The 27,205-nt window shown below is 44.1% G+C and overlaps 1 protein-coding gene across 2 annotated transcripts in view; it reads left to right on the top strand.

Moving 5' to 3' along the window:
* Positions 1–27,205, top strand: part of LOC136863237 (fibronectin type III domain-containing protein 5) — an 862,231-nt gene that overhangs the window by 756,631 nt on the left and 78,395 nt on the right. The gene's annotated exons all lie outside the window — the stretch shown is intronic.

The raw sequence follows: 27,205 nt of genomic DNA, 5'->3' as shown, positions 1-27,205 counted from the left end.
GTTCGCGGATGGCGGGTGCCGAAGTTATGGGATCCCGCAATGCTTGGGGCACCTTACGACGGTCCTCCCTCGACCCGAACCTGCACAGCGTGATTGGGTGCCCTCGTGTTCGCATTGAGTCCAACATTGGGCCACTGTGACATCTGAATGGCCTACATGCCTGGCATTTGCACGATAAGACCAACCAGACTTTGTCAAATGCTGTCAGTTGGTCGATAGTCTGTCTAACGCGACTGCGAAGCATCGCGGGTTCTTCGTACTGTATGTAGTCCTCTCTGCACGTCTTGATTAACAGTCCGACTCACAGCAGTTGAGCAATCAACAACAGGACTGTGCCATCAAGAATGCACTCTGGTGGGCGTTCTACACATTAGAGATCCTTGTAAATCTAATAATACCGAGCTCGATAGCTGCAGTCGCTTAAGTGCGGCCAGTATCCAGTATCCGGAAGATAGTAAGGTTCGAACTCCACTGTCGGCAGCCCGGAAAATGGTTTCCCGTGGTTTCCCATTTTCACACCAGGCAAATGCTGGGGCTGTACCTTAATTAAGGCCACGGCCGCTTCCTTCCCACTCCTATCCCTTTTCTGTACCATCGTCGCCATAAGACCTATCTGAAGAAACTCGTGTCCTCATCCCGAGGTGGCGCAGCTCTTTTCAGGCACACCCCCATTGGAGGTGAGCTGCATGTACCATTTCAACCACATACCAGCCCTTCTGCCATTCTTAAATTTCTGGCAGTACCGGGAATCGAACCCAGGCCCCCGAGGACGGCAGGTAATAACACTAACCGTTACGCTACGGAGGTGTCGGTGCGACGTAAAGCAACTAGCAAAAAAATCTAATAATTTACTCACACATCAATGGTATGCATGTATACCGAAATGGGATAGTATTGGACAACTCATTCTGGGTGCTTAATTTTTTTGTCAGGCAGTTTATATGTCTTGACCACTCCCACTTTTACGTCGCAAAGAAACACGTGTTTCCTAGATAAATTAAAGTTGGGTTCAGATAATATTGAAATATCTCATCATCATCATCATCATCATCATCATCTGTTTACCCTCCAGGTTCGGTTTTTCCCTCGGACTTAGCGAGGGATCCCACCTCTACCGCCTCAAGGGCAGTGTCCTGGAGCTTCAGACTCTTGGTCGGGGGATACAACTTGGGAGTATGACCAGTACCTCGCCCAGGCGGCCTCACCTGCTATGCTGAACAGGGGCATTGTGGAGGGATGGGAAGATTGGTATGGGAAAGGCAAGGAAGAGGGAAGGAAGCGGCCGTGGCCTTAAGTTAGGTACCATCCCGGCATTTTCCTGGAGGAGAAGTGGGAAACCACGGAAAACCACTTCCAGGATGGCTGAGCTGGGAATCGAACCCACCTCTACTCAGTTGACCTCCCGAGGCTGAGTGGGCCCCGTTCCAGCCCTCGTACCACTTTTCAAATTTCGTGGCAGAGCCGGACCTCCGGGGGTGGCAGCTAATCACGCTAACCACTACACCACAGAGGCGGACTGAAATACACTGACTGACAGAGCAAATGCAACACCAAGAAGGAGTGGTTCGAAAGGGATGAAAGTTGGGCAAAAAACAGAGACGGCACGGACGAATAATTGATGTTTATTTCAAACCGATATGCAGGTTACACAATGCGCACGGCATCGACTCAGTAGGATGTAGGACCACCGCGAGCGGCGATGCACGCAGAAACACGTCGAGGTACAGAGTCAATAAGAGTGCGGATGGTGTCCTGAGGGATGGTTCTCCATTCTCTGTCAACCATTTGCCACAGTTGGTCGTCCGTACGAGGCTGGGGCAGAGTTTGCAAACGGCGTCCAATGAGATCCCACACGTGTTCGATTGGTGAGAGATCCGGAGAGTACGCTGGCCACGGAAGCATCTGTACACCTCGTAGAGCCTGTTGGGAGATGCGAGCAGTGTGTGGGCGGGCATTATCCTGCTGAAACAGAGCATTGGGCAGCCCCTGAAGGTACGGGAGTGCCACCGGCCGCAGAACATGCAGCACATGCTGCACGTAGCGGTGGGCATTTAACGTGCCTTGAATACGCACTAGAGGTGACGTGGAATCATACGCAATAGCGCCCCAAACCATGATGCCGCGTTGTCTAGCGGTAGGGCGCTCCACAGTTACTGCCGGATTTGACCTTTCTCCACGCCGACGCCACACTCGTCTGCGGTGACTATCACTGACAGAACAGAAGCGTGACTCATCGGAGAACACGACGTTCCGCCATTCCCTCATCCAAGTCGCTCTAGCCCGGCACCATGCCAGGCGTGCACGTCTATGCTGTGGAGTCAATGGTAGTCTTCTGAGCGGACGCCGGGAGTGCAGGCCTCCTTCAACCAATCGACGGGAAATTGTTCTGGTCGATATTGGAACAGCCAGGGTGTCTTGCACATGCTGAAGAATGGCGGTTGACGTGGCGTGCGGGGCTGCCACCGCTTGGCGGCGGATGCGCCGATCCTCGCGTGCTGACGTCACTCGGGCTGCGCCTGGACCCCTCGCACGTGCCACATGTCCCTGCGCCAACCATCTTCGCCACAGGCGCTGCACCGTGGACACATCCCTATGGGTATCGGCTGCGATTTGACGAAGCGACCAACCTGCCCTTCTCAGCCCGATCACCATACCCCTCGTAAAGTCGTCTGTCTGCTGGAAATGCCTCCGTTGACGGCGGCCTGGCATTCTGAGCTATACACGTGTCCTGTGGCACACGACAACACGTTCTACAATGACTGTCGGCTGAGAAATCACGGTACGAAGTGGGCCATTCGCCAACGCCGTGTCCCATTTATCGTTCGCTACGTGCGCAGCACAGCGGCGCATTTCACATCATGAGCATACCTCAGTGACGTCAGTCTACCCTGCAATTGGCATAAAGTTCTGACCACTCCTTCTTGGTGTTGCATTTGCTCTGTCAGTCAGTGTATCTCAGAAAATTTGAATCTTATAGTACGTTATTCCATGAAATGGTTTACATTACTTGATACTACTTTATTTGTTACTTGATTAAGTGGAATTAAATCCTTTTGACTAAGAAAACAATTATATATTTCTGACTGAATCATCCTAATTGAACAGAATTGATTCTTCCCGTAATAAAAAAAAAATACTAGCCTATGCAACGATTCAAAATGAACAAATGATTCATCTAAACTACTGAAGAAAAAGTAATTCAACGCTGGAATTCCGCAATACAGTAGTCATTGCAGAAAATGAGCAAATACAACCAGAAGAATGCACATGCATGCACAGAAATCGTGACCCGAAATAAACAATCAACACCGCCGCACTCCAGTACCAAAAAGGAGGGGAAGAGAGTGAACGGGTAGTGCTGAAGGTACAGTGTGTGTATGTCATGGTCACGAGCCGACTGACAATTTGAGTGCATGAGAAACAGCTTTTGCAAGCGCTAGCCCAAGACTTTATCAGATAGCGCAAGCCTCGAGGGGTGTATATTACACGTTCATTATTACACTGTCCGACTCGTTGGCTGAACGGTCAGCGTACTGGCCTTCGGTTCAGTGGGTCCCGGGTTCGATTCCCGGCCGGGTCGGGGATTTTAACCTTAATTGGTTAATTCCTACGGCTCGGGGGCTGGGTGTATATGTTCTCTCCATCATCATTTCATCCCCATCATGACGCGCAGGTCGCCTACGGGAGTCAAATAGAAAGACCTGCACCTGGCGAGCCGAACCCGTCCTGGGATATCCCGGCACTAAAAGCCATACGACATTTCATTTATTTCACTATTACACTGCACCGTACAATACGTGCACATATTATTCATATAAGGTCACACGTATTTCAATGATTCAACAAGGCGTTTGCATACCTTGTGCGAAACATTACGTTTTGTAATCACTGTTTAGCAGGAAAATAAATAATTATGTTAAAGGTTATAGGCAATAAAGAACAAAATAAAAGGCATTTATTTATTTAAAGTTTAACATGCTCAACTCTCCTATGAACAATTATGAAGCGAAATAACGTGTTAAGTAAACATATACAAAAGAAAATAGGGTAAAAAAGTAGCGCCTCTTCAAGTAACCGTGCTGACACAAAAGTACACAAGTACAAAATCACACTAACCAAATACTGTGTCAATCCTTATGCCACTTCCAATGTAGCTGTGTAATTTCACATGTCACACAATCGGTACAACTTACCCTTGTAAGGCAGACCCTCCGGTGAGGGTGGGCGGCATCTGCCATGTGTAGGTAACTGCATGTTATTGTAGTGGAGGATAGTGTTATGTGTGGTGTGTGAGTTGCAGGGATGTTGGGGACAGCACAAACATCCAGCCCCCGGGCCATTGGAATTAACCAATGAAGGTTAAAATCCCCGACCCGGCCGGGAATCGAACCCGGGACCCTCTGTACCGAAGGCCAGTACGCTGACCATTCAGCCAACGAGTCGGACATTTTTAGCAATTATTCGCGCACTGTTAGTTTGGACATTCTTAGTGCAGGCAAGTCTCAAAACAGATTGTAGGCGAGAGTCTGAAAACCGGGATCGAAACCTAGTTATTCCATGAAATGGTTTACATTACTTGATACTACTTTATTTGTTACTGCTCACCAAGTGCTTCCGAACATTGCTATCATTCCTCCCGCAAACGTTCGGACGAGATGGATCCAATTGTTGATAAGACTCAAGAAGCAACTGTTCTTTGTGCTGTTCTTTGAGCCTTACGTTGGACTGAAGATTTATATGTTCTATCTGTAAGCTGAGTGATGCATCCTCTGGGTGAACCTGAAATGCTACAGTGAACAGTTGCAGCTTCTGTCGAATACCATCAAGGTCTTTAAATCTATTACGAAACTCATCTTGAAGCTCATCTACAAGACGAACATATTTCTCCGGTTCAGTATAAAAATTCAGAGATCCTAAGCACTCAAAATGGTAGAAATCATATTTTCTAATTTGGTCCTTCCATAAGGCCAGTTTCAATTTAAATTCCCATATTTCAGCATACAGATCAGTTATTAGCTTTTAATTCCCTTGCAACCGTAGATTTAATTCGTTTAGGTGTGTTAATATAACTGACAGGAACGCCAAGTCTGAAATCCACTTTGGGTCACGAATCTGAAGAATATCCTTGCCCTTTATAACCAATAAATCTGAGATACGCTGCTCCTATAGAAAAAATCTTCGTACGGTTTCCCCCTGCTTAACCACCGTACTTAGGAATAATATGGTACATCGCTGTGCTGGCTGTCGATGAAGTACGTGTAGTCTTTAAATTGGCGATGGGTTCAACCGTAAGGCCTATTATAATTCACAGTTTTCGAAACAGTGTCCATATCATGTTTCAATTTGAGCGACTTTTCACAAAGGGTTTTCTGGTGCATCAAAGAGTGAACGGTCATAAAGGAACGAACGTAGTCAGACTGTAATTTTGACTTTATTCAACCAATGAACCCTGATTTTGTACCCGTCATCGCTGGGGAACCGTCCGTTCGCCACAGATACGAGTTCACTCCAACACAAATCCGTTCTTGCGGCAGACTGAAAAATAGCACTAAATATGTCTAGCCCGGTTGTAGTTGTCTACAGAGGAATAAAGTCAAAGAACTCTTCGGTTATTTACAGTGAACTGTCTACTCCATGAACAAAAATAACCAGCTGTGCAATATCTGTACTTTCATCGATCGCAGTTGGAAAAGCTGTAAAATACTTACAGATATTCTCAAACTGTAGCCTGTTGTCTTCTGCAAACTCATCGATTCTTGCAGCTACTGTGTTTTTGACAGGCTTAGTGATTCGTACTTATTTCTTACAATAGGAGACAAAAAGTCCACTGCGGTCACTATAAATTCTTTAATGAACTCACCATCAGTGAATGGGCGATTTCCCTGTCCAGTTCTCTGGGAAAGTTCATGGCCAGCTTTCAGGATTTTGTCGTCCCTAGCATTCTCGGAATTCTCACCTAATAAAATAATATATTCAGGTATCAGCTATATTCAACCTATTAGCAGTATTCCGCACATTTTAACTTTTAATAACTCCAAATACTGAATTTTCCACCAAAAAGGGAAAAGGAAGCTATTTCTATGAATATACTTAATGATTGAACAATATTTGATAATGCGTCTATTACGACTTTCCTGTTCCCTCCTGTGATGCCCTGGTAGTCACGAAAACGATACACTTCATAGTGCCTCGGGACAAACTTCTTACATACGATGTTTTTATACACAAGGCACTGTGCTTCTCCGTCATGATCACGGCTTGACTTAATGAATATCCATTCCTCGTTGTATTAGGAAGATGTCTTCCGTTAACAATTTATGATTCCACTCGACATGTTTTAACCTTTACATGTAGACAAGATCAAGTAACTGGAGCCTCTCGTTGGTAGACGTTCACACTGCACAGCCCTGAGTCACAACGTGGGTAAGTACAAGTCGACTGTGGGGAAGACACTTATGCTCGCCTGCACAGGTATTTCTTGCACAGGCACTCTTCTTACGAAGGTCAGGGTTTGACACCCGTGCTATACATCCACCACTGTGACCATTTCAGTCAAACAATCTTCTAGTTGGCTGCCTACCTGTAGCAATGCGTTAGCCGTGGAAGTGGGGGTCTCCATGCTTTGTTTATGTCGGGCCATCATATCTACGCATGCGCGTACAGTCAATCAATGGTGTGAGGAAAAAGAAATATAAGCTACAACTTACATAAGCATCCAATATATAGCAAAATATGATACACATTATTTACAAGATCATTTGACTCAAGTCTATTCAAATCCACTGGCGAAAAAAATATCCAACCACCAAGAACTGGTTGTACTAGATTAACGAACGTTGGTAGGCGTGCTGATACATATGAAAGATAACGTTGATTCAAATTTCCCGCAAATCGCATTAGCATGGCACTAGTAGCGGCCCCATGACGTTGCACATCATGTTTGCTTTAGATATGGGCTGTACTGTACGAGAGTGTGTCACCTGTGAGATTGGACGGCGTGACTGTGAGTGGTTCAAGAATGCCTTTACGACGACGAAGAGGCCAGTATCAACACCTCATTGCGTTTGAACTAGGCCGTATAATAGGGCTACGTGAAGATGGATTTTCCTTCCGCACTATTGCAGAACGACTTGGCAAGAATGTCTCCACTGTGCATGTGTGCTGGCAGCAGTGATCACGAGAAAGTACCCTCGCAAGAAGACCAGGCTCCGGATGTCCCCGTGGCACCACCGAGAGGGAGGACCCCGTATTCAGGGTATGGCTGTGGTGCAGACGACTGCGTCTGCAGCAGCAATTCGAGCGGCAGTTGGCACCACAGTAACGCAATGAACTGTTCGAAATCGGTTACCTGAAGGACAGCTCTGAGACAGACTCCCCACTGCGTGCATTCCTCTCACCCCAAAGCACCACCGTCTGCGACTTCAGTGGTGTCAAACCAGAGCTCATTGGAGGATGGAGTGGAGGTCCGCTGTGATTTCCGATGAAAGCCGGTTCTGCCTTGATGCCAGTGATGACCGTGTGTTGGTTAGAAGTAGGGCAGGTGAGCGCCTACATTCCATTCCACCCGCCTGCGGCGTCGACACGCTGGACCTACACCGGGAGTTCTGGTCTGGGGAGCAATTCCCTATGACAGCAGGAACAATCTCGTGGTTATCTCACGTTATCTCACGCACTCTGACTGCTGATGTGTACGTCCATCTGCTGATTCGACCTGTTGTGCTTCCATTCATGAACAGCATGTCAGGGGGTTCTTTCCAACAGGATAATGCACGCCCCCATGCCGCTGTTGTAACCCAACGTGCTCTACAGAGTGTCAATATGTTGCCCTGGCCTGCTCAATCTCCCCGATCTGACCCCAATCGGGCACGTGTGGGACATCATTGGACGACAACTCCAGTGTCATTCACATCCGGCATTAACAGTCCCTGTATTGACCGACCAAGTGCAACAGGCATGGAACTCCATCCCACAAGCTGACATCCGGCACCTGTACGGCACAACGCATGCACGTTTGCATGCCTGCATTCAACAGTCAGGCAATTACACCGGTTATTAATGGACCAGCATGGCACACTTGCGATGGCATTCCTCGCGCCGATGTTAACCTGCGGTCTTGTACCTTTAATCAATTAAATATGTTACCTCGACAAATATATTGCCAAAATTTCCGTATTCTACAATCCTTATTTCATGGTGTTTGGATATTTTTCTCCGCCAGCGTATTATTATTTATTTTATTTTAAGTTGGAGAGAATAAGTCCGATTACACCAGCCTCATGTGAAGAACGTCCTAAATCACACGCTGTCACCGTAACAGAGCTCAATAAAATATGATCGAGAATTTAAATGAGTCCCTTAAAATATCTTATCTGTGGGGGAGGGGGAATCCACATGAATTTAAAAAAATTGAAATATCAAGAACAGATGAAGATAAAAATTACCCCAATACGCATGTCTCAAATCCGGACGTTGTGTACCATTAAATATGGGCAAGTCCCAACTCCCCTGACATTGACAGGCGTAGCCCTACTAATATCCCATTCAGTCGAGTGCGCAAAAATTACATTAGCGCTCCACAAATTCATTACACCAATATTGCTCCAAAATGCTCCATAAATTCATTACATATTAAATTCAAGGCTCGACGGCCTAACTGTATTTTTTACCAGTGCGGAACAAAATTAATTTGAGCACATCTCACAAATTTTGAGCACACACGAATATTCGATTCCACTTTATGTAGGATTATTATTATTATTATTATTATTATTATTATTATTATTATTATTATTATTATTATTATTATTATTATTATTTTCCTATCTCCTGTCTTGTCAATATCCGTAAGAAATAAGTCGAGATGATTTATAAAAACAGCATGTCCCATTAGATGGCCTAACTCGAAATTACAATTAATTAAATGCGTAAAAATATGGTTCGTCAGTTGACTTAAATGAATTGATTTATCGTCGGGGTTTTTGATTATTACCTCATGATCTTTAGATTTCACAACGGTGCGTTAAAAGAAATATTCTGATGAAAAGCTTCACTCATGAAACGTGACTACACGTCATACACAGTTCCAGCTCCATGACCAAACACTACTGAAAAGATTTGAAATAGAGAGAATCCTACGGAGTAAATAAGGCTAATTACATTTACTTCTAGAAGAGATATTAAGAAAAAGGGGAGATAGTACCTAGTTTTCTGTGTACTTAAATTTTAGCCGTCACGTTTAGTCCTCATGGTCGCATAACTGCTGTTCCAGGAGCTTCATTGGCGGGGTTAGGGCTCCGCGCTCATATTTAGCCTTGCATGATGTTTATCCAGATGAGGTAAAAATCCAGTGTCTCACGCTGTAAGTACATCTTGACGAAATGGTGATCAGTTGCAGTATATTTCTTTGCTCCAACCCGAAACTAAAATACACGTCTAAGAAGTGTGCTCACACGAAGTCCAATATGCAGTGAATAACACTTAACTTGGCTCTCTGAATAACAGTAAGGTTGTGAGAGTGAGAAATAAGCCAAGAGTACCTACAATAACTCATAACATAATGACGTACAGCGGAATTAAACTATCATTTCTTGATAATGACATCACGTCGAACCTTCTAGAATACCGCACAATATTTCCATTTATATTCACCAAAATAGCACAAATTTAATACTGAAGCAAACACATTACTGCCCTCGAAATCAGAAAAAAGTTGCAGGTTTCCACTCGCTAAGAAAGTACGCACACAAATTTTTACAACGGGATACACCATGTGGCGGTCGACCGTGACTGTCACAAGAGTCGGCTCAAAGCAACTTCAGCTCTAGATCCAGTAGTCGCTCAGCAAGTGCTGTTGTTGCACACAACCACACGGTGGTACTGGGACATGTTAATAGCTGAGTAAATGAAACAAACCCAATTAAGCTATTAAGCTGTGCGGTTATCTTGCATCCAGGAGGTGGTGGGTTCAAACTCAGTAGCCGTGAAAATGGATTTCAGTCACTTCGTGTTTTCGCAACAGGCACGGTCGCTTCCTTTCCGGTCCTAGCCCCGTCGTATTCCACCGTAGACATAAAGACTGGTCTGAGTCAATGACCCGTAAAAGCAATAGCAAGGATAGTAAAAATAGCAACAAACTGAAAATATTCAATTATAACAGTACAAATCTAAATTTAACTATTTTTAAGTCTTCCTTATAGAAAGTTGATGATAATACACTGGCGGAATAAATATCCACCGTTCTAGCGGAGTCGTGGAACGTGACTACGATGTCTTCAGTCCAGCTGGTTCGATAAACATTCCACGGACAGGAAAACGGTTGACTAGTTCCCAGGGTCATCCGGTCTCAATCTCATTAAGGCGAAATGTTGTCGAGAAAAACGTGCACGCTCTGGGCATATTTCCGACTGATCTCCGTGCATTATGGAAGACTGTGCAGTAATCATGGATCACAACGTCTCCCCAAAGATTCCGGTGTGTTGTGGAAACGATTGTGCTGTTGACAATTATCACTCTGGGGTACAGAATTCCAAGCCACTTGTAATTGTCGTAGCCGGCCGTACAGACTGGGTCAGAGACGTCGTCCCATCATGTCCTAAATATTTCCAATAGGAAGAGGTGTGGGGATCGTGCAGGCCTGTGCAGTTGTCGAACACCACGAAGAACACGTCGTGTAGTAGCAGCAGTATGTGGAATCAGTAGATCATATTACTGTTGGAGGAATGGCAGCAGGACGGGTCGAGCAATGTCCTGAATGTAGCAGGCACTGTTTGACGGACCCCCACAAACACCTATGGTTAACGGGAATTGTACTTTATTGCACTCCACGCCATTATACTAGGAGTTGGGGTCGTATTTATGGGGCGAATACACTCTGGAAGGTGACGCTCACTAGGTCGGTGTAGCACACGTAAACGACCATCACCTGCATGAAGGCAAACCCTGCTCTTGTCGTAAAACAAAACCGAGCGTAATTCCATTCTGCAGGCGATCCTTGCCCGACTCCACAGGAGACGTGTACGACGGTGTTCTGGTAGAAGATATGGCCGGGCCAACGGTATACGCGTTTGTAGTTCTGTTGCAAGAAGATACATAGTTCCCAATGGTACGTTTGCACACCCGTGGTACCACATTCGCTCGGATCTCCACTGCGGATGCATCACAGCAGTCTGCCAGTGATGCCTTAACAATACGCCGATCTTGACATGCGCCTGTACTACGCGGCCGTCCCGAACCTGGTCTACTGGTGTGGGTCTGTTCAATTGACCACCGTTGATAACATGGCCACAATACGGTTGTACCATGACCAATGTATGCAGTACTCCATCGATATGTTCATGCGCACCCTCTCCCCATTCGCGAAGGCCCAGGATGCGACTCCTCTTTAATTACGGCTGTGACTGCCCAACAGGGGCACGTAATCGTCTTTAACGCATGGCTACATCTTGACTGCTCCGTACATAAACACCATCCAGCCTTCTAGAGACATGCCAGACTGTCTAGTGCGTGGCTGTACACGGCCCAATGAACTGAATGGCACCACTCCGTCTGCTGGCTGATGTCCTTGAAATGTTCACCAGTTCAACTACAATCTTGCATCATGCAATTATTGCACCCACGTTCAATTGGACATCACTCTTTAGGGTCCTGTAATTATTTCCGGTAGTGTATTTAAAACAGACTTACAGGGCTAGTTGCAAACTTATACACAAACGTATAGACAAAAAACGGGTGGAAGATGTGTTGGATGAGAAATATATAAATATATCTGAAATTGTTCTCGAAGATACACTCGAATTAGATTAATGAACAGAGAATTAAACAAACCAGGGAGAACAGAAAATATGTTCAAAATCATCAAAGGAATGTGAGAAAAGTAATCGAAGGTGGATGAAGAGAGAGACGGTAGGCTTAGAAAGTAGAGAGGAATAGAGGAATATACGGATGATGAGTTATCTGAGGCACAGCGACTTACTTTGTAGTCAATATCTAGGAAAAAATTTATTAATTTTATGGTTGTCCGCATCTGTGGTGTAGTGGTTAGCGTGATTAGCTGCCACCCCTATACCCCCTCCAGGCTCGGGTTCGATTCCCGGCTCTGCCACGAAATTTGAAAACTGGTACGAGGGCTGGAACGGGGTCCACTCAGCCTCTGAAGGTCAAATGAGTAAAGGTGGGTTCGATTCTGGCAGTAGTTTTCCGTGGTTTCCCACTTCTCCTCCAGGCAAATGCCGGGATGGCACCCAACTTAAGACCACGCCCGCTTCCTTCCCTCTTCCTTGGCTATCCCTTCCAATCTTCCCATTCCCCACAAGGTCCCTGTTCAGTATAGCAGATGAGACCTCCTGGGCGAGGTACTGGTCATCCTCCACAGTTGTATCCCCGACCCAAAGTCTCACGCTCCAGGACACTGCTCTTGTGGCGGTGGAGGTGGGATCCTCGCCGTGTCCGAAGGAAAAACCAACCCTGGAGGGTAAACAGATTAAGAAAGAAAGAAAGAAAGAAAGAAAGAATTTTATGGTTAATTATTCAAAGATATTTCCAGGAAAGATTCATGGGATGTATGCAGGATATACAGGATATAAAAAACGAAGCCATCTCCGTACAGGCCATGAAAGGGTGGAGGGTAAAGGCTCCCACTCGTCGTAACCTCGGCACTCTGTGGTTAGAGTAGTTAGCTCTACGCCCGGCCACCTTTGCCTACAGGAATTAACCTGGTACTCATTTTTGGTGTAGGCTGTGTGAACCTCAGTGCCATATTCACCTCCGGAAGTGGAAATTGTGTTTCTTAAATTGTACGACACCCTGACGGGGAATTGAACCCACGTCCTTCGGAGTGAACCAAGTACGCCTTTATCGCCTCGTCCAGACAGCCCCTATACAGAATATAAATACTTTATTTAGATAGCATTCCGTTGTTTAGACTATCGTTTCCCTTTTTAATTATAAGTAAATAAGCCTCTTTTTCTAGTCATCCGCGATTGAAGAAAAGAGGAATATAATATTCTATTGGAATAAGTAACCAACGTACAAAATCGTAATCACTGCCATTTAAGATGCTAGGATCCCTGAAGTAAGTTAAAATCTCCTGTGGTACTTATTTTCCGTAGTATGTTCAGTAACTATACAGGAAATAATGCCTGGCTCCATTGCTGAATGGTTAGCGTGCTGGCCTTCGGTCACAGGGGTCTCGGGTTCGTTATGTGGCGTCCTCATCATCATTTTATCCCCATCATGACGCGCAAGTCACCTACGGAATTCATACCAAAAGAACTGCATCTGACGAGCGGAACTTGTCCTCGGACACTCCCGGCACTAAACGCCATATGCCATTTCATTTCTACAGGAAATTATGTTGTAATATCGAAGCTTGATTTTTCTAGCTCCTGGATGGTTTTCCGCCATCGTCTGGGATGGGATCTACTTCCGTAATAAAGCTGATTTCGCTGTCGCTCACAAACGTACCTTAACGATAAGAGATTCTTCTTCGACGACAATAGTAGGCAGTATTCGGGTACAACCGTTGCAGAATTCATTAGTACTATTTATGGAAAATGAGTGACAGTTAATTGCCTGAATCCAATTAAAACAGTATGAGACTTAATAGCCTGATATATTCGATGAAGATAAAATCGTTGTGAAGTTATGATTCCTGCGCAAGCGGCAGCAAGATATTCGGAACAACGAATGTTCGAATATTAGGAAATATGAAATAAAGAGTGGAATAGAAATGAAAAGTAATAAAAAATGTTCTTAAAATATTTTGAAGACAATGCGAAGCACACCTTTCGTATAAATTGGAACAGAATAATGATGGTGTAGTTTAATTTAAAGTATTGAAATTATTTCACGTGAATGGGATACCGACAAAAGCTGGAATGTACGCATCGGAACGAACAATTCAATGCCGTACTTGTGCTTAATATAAGAGATTTCTACATAGTAGGGAGACACAATCTGAAGAAGATTATCTAATCGCAAGTGTCGGACATCTATTTGAAACTGTCCTTTCAATGTGTCTCGGACAAACTGTCCACCAGTGGATGAGTTCACCGTTGGCTTTTCATTACAGCGTGAACTCTTCAGCGGAGCATGTCTAGTTAGTGACGTGGGTCGTTGAGGTCTAGAGTGATGTAGCCGTTCTGGTTCATCCCTGAGATTATCTGTGGGATTGAGGCCGAGGCTCTGGGTTGGCCAGTCTTTTTTTAGAACCATTTTATCACACAGACCAGTTGCAAACAGAGCCCGCTTCAAGTCAAGCTTCACTATCATATTGAAACACATAATGATAATCTAAACTGGTCTACTACTGCACAAACCTTCCAGCTGATATTGCTGTCTTCATATCCTTCCGCCTTTATTGTAGCATTAGGTGGAGTCCCTTCCGAAAACACTCCCACACTGTCACCCCACTTCCAGCAAATTTCACTGGGAGTCTGTGGGCACTATACAGGCAGGCATGTATCATTCGTCTGTCTTTCACCACGTCCAAACCATTCCATCTGACTGGGAAATGGTGGAGCGTGATTCCCCACTCGAAATCGCGCGTCCCTAGTCGTCCACGGAGCAGCGGAGGCGCTGTTTACAACACCGAACGCGATGCTTAGCGTTCACCTGCAAAATGTACGGTTTGAAACTTTATCCACACTTCTCCCATCTACCACCGCACAGTTGTGATGCTAGCTGCACAATTACTGGCACTGTGGATGGTGTTGTGTAATACCATTACACGCAGGAACATATTTTAAGGAAGTCTTACAATTGGTCTGGACTGAATTTAATGTTAAAACACTTCTTCATACAGCTTACATCACATCATAGGTACTTTACGAAAACATAGCGGCCATTACTACATTCAACTGTTTTTGTTTCTGTAGCAGAAGGCTACTCAACAATACCAACAAATACAAACATACTGCTTACAAGTCAAGCTGTCAGGAACTCTCACCGCTCGACCACTTCGAGTAACAACTGGATCACCACTGTTGTCATCCTTTGGTTTACCTGAAGACTCACAGTCTCTAGAGAGCATAATAGGGTCATCAGAGGACACTTCCAAGGGATAAATCCTTCGTATTGGACGCAATAACTCGCACTGAGTTCTGAGTTTCACTGTTCGGATGACACCATCCTTACCTGGTATAACTTCAACTATGTATCCCAATGGCCAGTCTATACGCTTGACATTGTCACACCCAATGAACACACCGTCCCCCACAGCTACAGTGTGGGTACCCACTTTTTCACGAGGTAACACCAGCTGTCCCAAATATTCACTTCTGAATCTTTTCCTCAAATCCCTTTTCAAAGTTTGTCGATACCTATACGTCCTTTTGAGGCTCTGTGTGTCTATTATATCGAGATCAGAAACACGAATCTCCCTTATATCTTGCATGAATAAAGAAGGGGAGAGAAGCACTAGTTCAGAAACTTTTTCCATGATATAAGTCAAAAGTCGAGAATTCATCAAGCTCTCACAGTCACATAATGTAGTCACCATCTCCTCGTAAGACATGACCTACCCAACATCCTCTTCAATAAATCTTTGAGAAGGCGTATCAAGCGCTCCCACCATCCACCCCACCAAGGTGCAGTGGGAGGGATTAAAACGCCATTCAATGCGCCTAGCAGTGCTGTACTTAGCTATATCCTCCCAGTTCAGAGTTCGATGCAAATTAGAAGCCCCGGAGAAGTTCGTCCCATTGTCACTGTAGATAACAGAACATCTTCCTCTGCGAGCCACAAATCGACGGAGTGCTTGCAAGAATGCTTCTGTCGAGACTGATGATACTAATTCCAGATGGACAGCTCTAAACACTGCGCAAGCAAAGAGGCACGCCCACATTTTAATTCCACCTTGTAGATATAAGGGCCCGCTTAAGTCCAGTCAAACAATCTCGAACACGGCAGCATCCCGTACTCGACTGGATGGAAGTGGAGGTGAAATAACTTCAAGATATATTTCACTATGTCTCTTGCACATGACTCACTTGGACAGAACTGACCTGATAGCTTTCCGACCGTTTAAAATCCAACAGCGTTCCCTGAGGTCATTTAGCAGGATTTGCAATCCTACATGTCCTTCTATCTTGTGTTCCGTCATGATTAACCTCTTCACTACCTCGTGTTGTGATGGAAGTACTGCAGGCTGACGAAAGTATTCATAGTCATCTCGATAGGTGATCTTAGTTTTCAGCCTAATTATTCCTTCATGGTCTTGAAACACTCTGAGCGTTTGCAGCCTGTCACCCCTTAACCCAGAAAATGAGTCCTCTTGAATAAAATGAACAACTCTTCTCTCTGCAGTGGCATACTCTTCCACAGTTAAGTCACTTCTCTGACGCAGATGTGTAGGTAAACGGGTATTACGTATAAACCTTAGCAACCACCCCAACATGCGGACAATTCATACAAAGTTAGAGAAGTGTTTGAAATACCAGTCCTTTTGATTCTCCAAAACCAAACAGTTAATATTCACAACAGCTGGGGATCTAACCTTTTCCATATTGATCTCATCTTCTTCGGGATCATTATTGCGAGCAAACCACTTTCCTGGTGATTCCCTCAACCATGCAGGTCCCTCCCACCATCTAGAAGCAACTAATTGTTTAGTTTTGCAGCCCATGGAAGGTAAATCTGCAGGGTTAAGTTCCCCTTGAACATACTTCCAAGATTCAGAGTAAGTGATGCTCCTAATTTCATCAACTCGATTTCTGACAAAGACTGTCCATTTGTCTCCCCTGGTAATCTACTGTAGTAGAATCGCTCCAGAACAAAGTCTTCACATTATTCCATCCTAATCCGTCCATAACTGATTTCGCAAGCCTTGCTCCTACAGTTGCAGCTATAAGCTCCAAACGAGACATAGAAATCTTCTTTATAGGAGAGACTCGTGTCTTGGCCGCCAACAGATGAAGTGGAACACTTTCGCTTGTCTCTACATTGAGGAACACTACTGCTGCATATGCCTTTCCATTGGCATCACAAAAGGTGTGTAAAGTGCATTCCTCTATATTCACAGGTTTCTGTACCCATCGGGGATGCCAGTTTCTTCTAATTGAGGGAGTTCTTCATACCACAGCAGAAATTCCTTCTTGATAGTATCGTCAACTTCTGTATCCCAGTCAAATTCCATATTCCACATTTTCTGCAGGTGCAATTTAGGACACAACACAACAGGGCAACTAAAACATATAGGGTCAAACACTTTGTAAGAGATCGACAGGATTGTTCTCTTGGTAATGGCGTCAAAATGGAAATCTCTAATCCAACTCATGTTAACTTTGAGTTCATCACTTTCTCGATTCCACAACAAACCCAGTACTGCAGAATAAGAGTCATCATGAGCACTCTGACACGTTTCACTTCTCCATTCCCAACCCCTAAGCTCGAATTTGGTCTTCGCCATGACTTTGACAGATTCTGACATAAATGCATTGAGTTCAGCTTCAGTGTCCACACTAGAAACAACATTATCAACATAAAAACTGTGCAGTAACTTTTCTTTAAGAGATTGATTTGAATCCTCTTCTCTCAATAAGTGGTGATGATTACAGATCCTAAGAGGAAAGGACTACACTTTACACCAGAAACCACTCTTGCATGCCCGAAGACCCTAACCTCCAGTTTTTCATAACAGTTCCACCATAAAACAGAGGAAGTTCCTGCCTTCAGGTTCAGGGTGAATACCAATCTGTAAAAATGTTCGTTTAATATCAGCAGCCACTCCTATCTTCTTTTCTCTAAATCTTTACAGCACATTTGGGATGAGTTCAATCAGATTTGGACCAGTTTCAAGACATTGATTTAAAGATGGAGAACTGCCTAGTTTTGCCGAAGCATCAAAACAGGTCTGATTCTTGTAGTTGCACTGTTTTCCTTTACAACTGGTCTATGCGGTAAGTAGTGACAACAATGAACACGTTCAGATTCAGGCAATTCTTCTATAATTCCCTCAGCCAACCAATCTTCAAACACTTCATTGTAATCTAGGAAAAGGTCTTCAGATAATTTCTTTCTCATCGAACCCAGTCTTCTTTCAGCAAGATTCAGGTTTGATGGCAAGACGGGATGCCCTTTAGTCCAAGGTAGCCGAACTTGATATCGACCTTTTCCAGTGCGATGAACACTTTGGAGGAAATGATCTTTCGCTGCAATTTTTCGTTCCCTCTTCGTAACTTTCTCTACAGGATCCGAAATGCCTATTACATCCAACCTCCACAAATCAACAATACTTGCCTTTTTAATAAACATGGAAGTTACCAGCAAGCCTTCATTTTCTTCACTTCTCTTGGTATTAGGAATCTTTCCCATCAAAGCCCAGCCTAGCAATGTCTCTACTGCAACTAAATCACACGAGAGCATTTTTTTATTCCTGTCAGAAGTTTGCCAGCCACGTCTGCCCCAATAATTATTTCTATAGGCCCCAAACTTTTCTCCTTATCTGTGATATCTATCTTCAGTTTCTTCAGCTCGTTCATCCACTCCCCTTCCGTAACATGTGAAATGTCTCCACAGATCACTTCTTGGTCTAAAGCCTCAAAATTACACCGAAATTCATCGTTCAGGTCCCCTACACGCACCCTGTAAAATTCCTGTTCATTCCGTTGTATTGTCACACCACCAAAAGGAGAATGTGAGATGATTTCCTTTAGCAGTACAGTGTAACCTATCTTGAAAGCCGTCTTTCGCAAAATGTATGACTTCTGGAGGCCCGTATCCACTGAAGCACGAACACATTCAGTCTGTCTATCAGATCTTACATTTACACGAAGTGTTTGTAACAACATCTTAGGCGAAGTGGAAACATTTGCCAATGTGACTTCCTGAGTTGCATTTTCTTCACTGTTGCTAACTGCTTTGGGAACAACATGTTTTTCTAACAACTGTCTACACATTAAAACAACATGCTTCCCACCACAAATTATACATTTTATGTTTTTCGCCATACAATTGTTTACCATGTGCCCTGATATCAGACACATATAACAACACCCCTTTTCCCTTAACAGTTTCTGTTTACTTTCAATTGACATTTTTCTAGCGGAGAAGCAGTCTGCACTGGTATGATGACCCTCACAAAACACACATTTGTCATCCTTACGTTGATGTGATGTTAATAGCCCCATAGCTGTAGGAATGTTGTCATCTGAATCATTCCCCTTGTGCTTCAGTTTTTCTTTTGCCCCTTCACACTTTAAGTCAAACCCAGATGTAGCAAGGTTTATTCTCTGTTCACACTCCATCTCCGACTTCAGGAATTTCATTAACCCCTCCAGACGGTCTTTCGCATTTTTAGCAGAGGTGAATGGAATACTGCGTTGCCAAATTCTTATTAAATCTTCTGGGAGGCACGATTCAACAATGGAGAATAACATAGAGGCACACTTGTCCGTTGTGACACCAAGTGACTCTAGTGAACTCAACTGTGTTTCCAACTGATCATAAAGTTGAGAAAATGCAATTGTCGATTTGGATTGCGACGCCTTGTGTAAAACTAACCTCAACATCTCCCGTACATAAACCTCCACAAGAAGATCATCTTGGCCAAAACGAGATTTTAGGCTTTGAATTGCTTTGCTGTAATTTATTCGTGTTGGGGGAAACTCTCAACCACCTGCCTAGTACGTGATACTCTTACTGTTGACTGTATTAAATATTGAAATTTATCCTCCACAGCTATTTCGGGATCTTCATCTATTTTTGAGAACTGACTCCAGAATGGTAACCACTCCTTTAAATCCCCTCCAAAAGTGCGAAATTCTAACTTCAGCAACTTGAATTTCTTGGTTTGTTGGTTGCTAGACCTACTACCAACACTACCCGCTTCATATTCGGTTTGTTGAACATGTATTCCCGAAATACGCAATTTAAGGTCCAGATACTTTATCTGATACTCATCAGCCCCTTCTATTTCCTTGTCAATGTCAGCCTCGTCATCATCTAATAACAAATCGAGCACTTTCGAATCCAGTTCGTTCAAAATTGCTATCTTAACATTCTAACAAGATGGATAATGATTGAAGTTCCCTAATATTAATATTTTCCTCTTCAGTCAAATCACTAACCTGTTTAGCAATTTTCGTAAACGAAGCCCTTATCTCTCTCTCCTTTGCTTCAGTAATTTATCGAGGTATTCGCGCTCGATATCCCACGTGGGTTCGATGATTCTTCCTTCTTCAAGTCGTAAATGTCCTGTCGCGGTCACCACTAAATGTTGTGTAATACCATTACAAGCAGGAACATATTTTAAGGAAGTCTTACAATTGGTCTGCATTGAATTTAATGTTTAAACACTCCTTCATAAAGCTTACATCACATCAGAGGTACTTTATAAAAACATAGCGTCCATTGCTACATTCAACTGTTTTTGTTTTTCTGAAGTGTCCAGTAGATGGAACTGCTGGCATATGGCTGACAGTGCCGACATCAAAGTCTGACGTAACGATGGTATCACACGATGCCATGCAAATTTCTTGTATCATCTTCTTCAGAACTCAACGGTTCGGACCGGTTAACACACGCGGCCTACATTATATGGTCGTCGTGGTTTTTTTACGGTTCTGTATTCCCTTTTTCACTTCACAATCACTTCCCCGACAGTCAACCAATAACCATTCCCCGTTGTAAGTTACTAAGTTCTCTTACTCCTTCCATTCTTCATGTACCAGTATCACGTAGCACTGAACATCATCGAGTCTTAAAACCATATTTTATAGCAGCAGGGGAGGTCGTGGCGAAATCTAGCCTCTAGTTTACGTGTACAGATCTATGTCATGATACATGTGATCCGATAATGTGTAGTGAACGTAGGATATTAAAACTGGTTCACTTAATAATACAAATAAATTTAATCAATATTAACGAAGTCCAAAGAGAGAATATTGTCAGTCATGATACTCATACGTATCGAACAAGACGCTTTTAGAACACCGGGTTATTTATTTATTTATTTATTTATTTATTTATTTATTTATTTATTTATTTATTTATTTATTTATTTATTTATTTATTTATTTATTTATTTATTTATTTATTTATTTATTTATTTATTTATCGTATGGCTACACATTACAATTAGGCGTATAAAATTAACAATACTTTCTTTATATTACAAATATTACACTGAGATATCTAAATTGGTGACGTATTTTATGACGTCATCAGTTGCCATCAAGAAGTCGGTGAAGTTCTCATTATAGGACCTGGTCTTGCAGTCCTGCATAACGTGACAGCTCCACAGTCACATTTTGGAGATTGTAATGTATGTCACTTATGGAGAGCATCTGAGCTTCTGCCATGGTTGGTCGGTATTCTATTTAAGGCAGACCAAATTCTTCGAGGCTGTTCAAAAGCAGGAGGTTTTCTCGTGATGCACGGTAGAGTTTGACAGCTTGGAGGGCAGTTCTCTTGCCAGCTTTGCTTCGAGGAACTAACAAGTTTGAAGTTTGTCATAGTTAATTCCCTACCGATGATCACTGGTGGATGCCTAAATACGAGTCTGTGTCTTTGTAAATCCTCCATGTAATTATGTATCGGAAGCTGAGGGTTGTCTAAACTTTTGATTTGAAGAATCAGGTAATTTATCCATCTAGGATTGGTTTGGTGTCTACTGAGAGTAACCTGCTTTTCAAATTCAAAGGGATGCAGTTCCCGTTGCGTCTCACTTTCGCACTGACCATTAACAAAGCAAGGGTATTTTCTTATTTCGGTGCGTTTCCAGCCATGATCAGTTACATGTGGTATGTATTAGTATTACAATTTACTTTACGTCGCACCGTCACAGATATGTCTTATGGTGACGATGGGATAGGAAAAGCCTAAGAGTGGGAAGGAAGTAGTCGTGGCCTTAATTAAGGTACAGCCTTTGAGTGAAAATGGGAAACCACAGGAAACCATCTTCGGGGCTGCCGACAGTGGGGTTCGAACCCACTATCTCGTGGATGCAAACTCACAGCTGCACGCCCCTAACAGCACGGCCAATTCACTTGGTCCTTACCTAGATAAGAAAACTGTAATCTATTATGTCAGTTATTCAAACGACCCTTATGGTGACTCGAAGAAGCAAGGATTTCACTGTAAGGCACGCATTAAGAGAACTGCTTTTAGCTCCTTTCAGTGTACGTCGCATCTGGGAAGCAAGGACTGAACCTGAACCCCATTGAGTTAATGTATAAGGAATACCAGTGAGTCACCTATGGTACGAGATACTCATACTATTGTGGTTCCACCGTTTGCCGCGTGTCTCAACAAGCCCGTCAAAATGTCAACGTTCGTCGCATATTCTTCCTCCGCAATTCGCTCCCTTGTGAAGGACACCAAACCAGCTGAAATCGGTATGTCTAACATCCGTTCGACTACACAGAATGTTCTCGAATCGCCGAATCCAGTAGGCAAACCCAATGACACAGTTTCATCATTACAATACATTATTTGCTCCCGTTTACTTCTTTGATTTAAAATCTGGCTTTCTGGTATTGCTAACACTGTCGCCGCGTACAAGGCAAGTGTATTTTAGAGCACTAACCTTTAGCTTTGATTGTTACATCGATCTAACCGAATTATTCAAATTATTCCCAAAAATGTTGAAAAAAACAGGGGATAGATAGTACACCTCAAAAAAACACAAAAAGTCCGTATCAACATATGTACTACGGTGGATCATTTACGAGCAGTTAGCTAGAATGGGGGATAGTTCGTATGTATGATTACGTTCGGCGTCAGTCATGCCGTTGCGGACACTGCAGTTCTTCACCAGCGTGTGGAGCAAGGTTGTCATCGATGCTTGGAGTGTTCGAACGTGTCCGACAATCAAAGAGGTGGCGTGTTCAGGCGCAAGGTCGATATTCTGGGCACTTCTTATAATAGAATGCAGTATCCCTGCTGGTCACTAACATGGCGGTGGCTACTCAACGTGGGTATTACCAATACTTCCCGTACAAAGTTGGAAAATGTGTGACTCGTAAACGACCGATCGTTAGTTGGGGCGATTACTTCCCACATGTGTGGGAACAATCTGTATGTGTTACTGTTAATACATATAGTACTACAATGTTGTCAGCCTCTGTGGTGTAGTGGTTAGTGTGATTAGCTGCCAGCCCCGCAGGACCGGGTTTGATTCCTGGCTTTCCCACGAAATTTGAAAAGTGGTACGAGGGCTGGAACGGGGTCCACTCAGCCTCGGGAGGTCAACTGATTTGAGGTGGGTTCGATTCCTACCTCAGCCATTCTCGAAATGGTTTTCCGTGGTTTACCACTTCTCCTCCAGGCAAATGCCAGAATGGTACCTAATTTAAGCCACAGCCGCTTCCTTCCCTCTTCCTTGTCTATCCCTTCCAATCTTCCCATTTCCCCTACAAGGCCCCCGTTCAGCATAGCAGGTGCGGCCGCCCTGGAGAGGTACTGGTCCCACTCCCCTGTTGTATTCCCCGACCCAAAGTCTCACGCTCCAGGACACTGCTCTTGAGGCGATAGAGGTGGGATCCCTCGCTGAGTCCGAGGGAAAACCAACCCTTGAGGGTAGGGATGGGCCACTCGATCGCCTGCTCGAGCAGGCTCGAGTGCTGACGTCACGAACTGGTGTGTCGAGCGTGGTCGAGCCAGATCGAGCAACACGGAATCCCCTCATGACGTAGGTTTGCATGTGCGCTAAGCAGGAGTGTGTGTTAGGGCTCGAGCCACAATTCCGTCTGCACTCATTCTCGTTGATATTCACCTTCCGGCACTACGCGTAGAGTAGAAGTAGAGTCATTAGCGATAGCGTCCATTCTACAGAAATACATACGTACCGTAAGTCATAGTGGGCGCATCAGTTTATTAAATCCATATATGCCCAGAATTACTTTTTTTTTTAGCAAATGGAAGTGACGGCTCGACATGGCGATGAGCTCTGCGTAGTGATAGTATTTGTGTGGTTTTCCTTTCGTTACTTGGTCGCTACTTCCATTTTTGGTTCTTCTGAACATTGTATGTATCATTTTAATAATATATTCTGTTCAGTTTTATTATAATGCTATATTTACTATTTCTCCTACATAATAAAAAAATGTGAACAGACCTGAAGTCCTGCGTCCGATATAATATAACTGGGTTTTTTGCTATTGGTTTTACGTCGCACCGACACAAATAGGTGTTATGGCGACGATGGGATAGGAAAGGTGTTAGGAGTGGGAAGGAAGCCTTAATTAAGCTACAGCCCCAGCATTTGCCTGGTGTGAAAATGGGAAACCACGGAAAACCACTTCGAGGATGGCTGAGGTGGGAATCGAACCCACCTCTACTCAGTTGACCTCCAGAGGCTGAGTGGACCCCGTTCCAGCCCTCGTACCACTTTTCAAATTGCGTGGCAGAGCCGGGAATCGAACCCGGACCTCCGGGGGTGGCGGCTAATCACGCTAACCACTACACCACAGAGGCGGACTTACTTACATATTACGCCGTATCATTTCTCAGGCGATAATATTACTCTAGGATAACAACCATATAATCCATATACTCCTATGTTGTGTAAGGGATTCAATGTATTCCGTTAATAATGTTTTTTTTTTTTTTTGCTAGGGGCTTTACGTCGCACCGACACAGATAGGTCTTATGGCGACGATGGGCTAGGAAAGGCCTAGGAGTTGGAAGGAAGCGGCCGTGGCCTTAATTAAGGTACAGCCCCAGCATTTGCCTGGTGTGAAAATGGGAAACCACGGAAAACCATCTTCAGGGCTGCCGATAGTGGGATTCGAACCTACTATCTCCCGGATGCAAGCTCACAGCCGCGCGCCTCTACGCGCACGGCCAACTCGCCCGGTTTAATAATGTTAAGGCGTTATCATTATAAATATTATTTTCATGGTACGAAATGTAATAAGCTATTTCTGAAATTGCCGGGTGAGGATATAGTTTGTTCAGTTGTGTTCCTGTACACACACTGGTTTCATTTCATTAGCATTAAAAGAGCAAAGAAGATTGCCACTCATCTGATTTAGTACAAGGTAATCACTCATAGATGGCAGGCCATACTCCTGCTCGAGTACTGCTCGACCTAGATCGAGCAGTGACGTCATCAGCTCGAGCCGCTCGAGCTGCGCTCATGCCCATCCCTACTTGAGGGTAAACAGATTAAGAAGGAAAGAAAGATTTAAAAGTTAATAATATGATTACTAATTAAATATGGCATAATAATAATACGTCTCATCCGTGATGAATCAGAAATCTCAAGGTTATCTGTTAGTTAGCGACACTGACCTACATATCGGAAGCTATGATTTGTTTGCGAGTGGTTAAGACGGTTCGTTTCTAACGGAGAGACCCTGGGTTCGAATCTCACTGAAGACTTTTAAACATGTAATACAAATGTAAATCCACGTCATTTCGTCTCTAGGCGATTCGAGAAGAACTGTCTGATTAATCTAAAAGAATATTTTTTGAGAATAGTTACGTCGGGTATTGTCACATTCGTAACATTTTACTAAGTGGGCAATCAGGAAAAATCAGACTGAACTACCTAAACAAAGAGAACACACATGATACATACCTGTTTACAAGAAGTGTAAATTACACCCCCACAGATACCTCCACAGTCGGACCCGATTACACTGGCCCTTCAACTAGTAACCAGTCATATCGCGACGCACTGTAAATAAGCGGAAAACCGAGGAGAATGCAACTTTTCAATATTATTAATTGTTAAGGACACGGAAGTTTTGGAAGAACTCCCACCCACCTCAAAATTAAGGGACGATGAGAACATCCCCAAATCATAACAACACAGTTAAGCAGCATTGGGCGTGGTCATTTATTGGATGGGTACTCACTCACTCATTCGTACACTCCCTCTCACACACACACAAGGTAGCACGGTGATAGGCTCACCCTTACAATCAATAATACACACACACACACACATAAAAGTTAGACTGTAAGCCGGATACTGAAAAATAACCCCATGGCACTACAGCCCTTGAAGGGCCTTGGCCTACCAAGCGACCGCTGCTCAGCCCGAAGACCTGCAGATTACGAGGTGTCGTGTGGTCAGCACGACGAATCCTTTCGGCCGTTATTCTTGGCTTTCTAGACCGGGGCCGCTATCTCACCGTCAGTTAGCTCCTCAATTCTAATCACGTAGGCTGAGTGGACCTCGAACCAGCCCTCAGCTCGAGGTAAAAATCCCTGACCTGGCCGAGAAACTAACCCGGATCCTCCGGGTAAGAGGCAGGCACGCTACCCCCTACACCATGGGGATCGTCCGCTCAAAACTGGTTAACGATAAAAAGCTGCAATTAAAATACTCGCTGTGTGAGAAATGTCGAGAGTAGAAGTGACCTTCTAAACCCAAAATGCTACGTCAACTCAGATCATACAGCGCAGACTCTGAAATGGTCGGCTATAGGAAAACAAATTCTTCCTCATAACACCGCAAGAGGAGCATACTAGTGCACCGGGTCCGGAACTCAAGCTCCTCCTCCCGTCCACCCTATAGGGGACAGGCAGAGGAGGCGAAAACATAGATCACAAGGGAGAGGTGTTTCAACACCCACATGCAAGAATCTAGTATCGGTATGTCATGAGCAAGAGGAAGCCTCTTCTAGTACCTGGATTTCATGTTTGGATTTTAAGAATTAAACTAAGAAATAAACGTTTGAAATGTGATATTAGTAATTCATTGGAATACCCCTACACTGCCAGACTAGGCTGTTTGCACTACCAGTATGTTCTCAAGTCCTTTTACGTCGCACCGACACAGAGAGGTCTTATGGCGACGATAGGACAGGAAATGGCTAGGAATTGGAAGGAAACGGCCGTGGACTTAATAAGGTACAGCCCCAGCATTTGCCTGCTGTGGAAATGGGAAACCACGGAAAACCATCTTCAGGGCTGCCAAGAGTGGAGTTTGAACCCACCATCTCCCGAATACTGGATACTGGCCGCACGTAAGCGACTGCAGCTATCGAGCTCGGTACTACCAGTGTTAAACACATATTCACTGAATTGGACGAAATTGAACCTATTATCATTTGTCGTATTCAGGATCATCACATCTTGTTTTAACGAATATACACCACTACACTTAAAGCCACACATCGCAACTCAATATAATTTTTACCACCCCTATAACATGCAAATAGCATTATAGGCGGTTCATGTACAACTTCGCGAAACGTTCGATGATTCGAGTGCACTCTGTATAGAAGCGACTTGTAGAGTTGGTTGATGTATGCTT

The sequence above is a fragment of the Anabrus simplex genome, chromosome 2, assembly GCF_040414725.1.
Source record: "Anabrus simplex isolate iqAnaSimp1 chromosome 2, ASM4041472v1, whole genome shotgun sequence".
Taxonomy (NCBI): domain Eukaryota; kingdom Metazoa; phylum Arthropoda; class Insecta; order Orthoptera; family Tettigoniidae; genus Anabrus; species Anabrus simplex.
The sequence above is the reverse complement of the archived record's forward strand: the minus strand, read 5'-3'. Positions and strand labels throughout refer to the sequence as shown.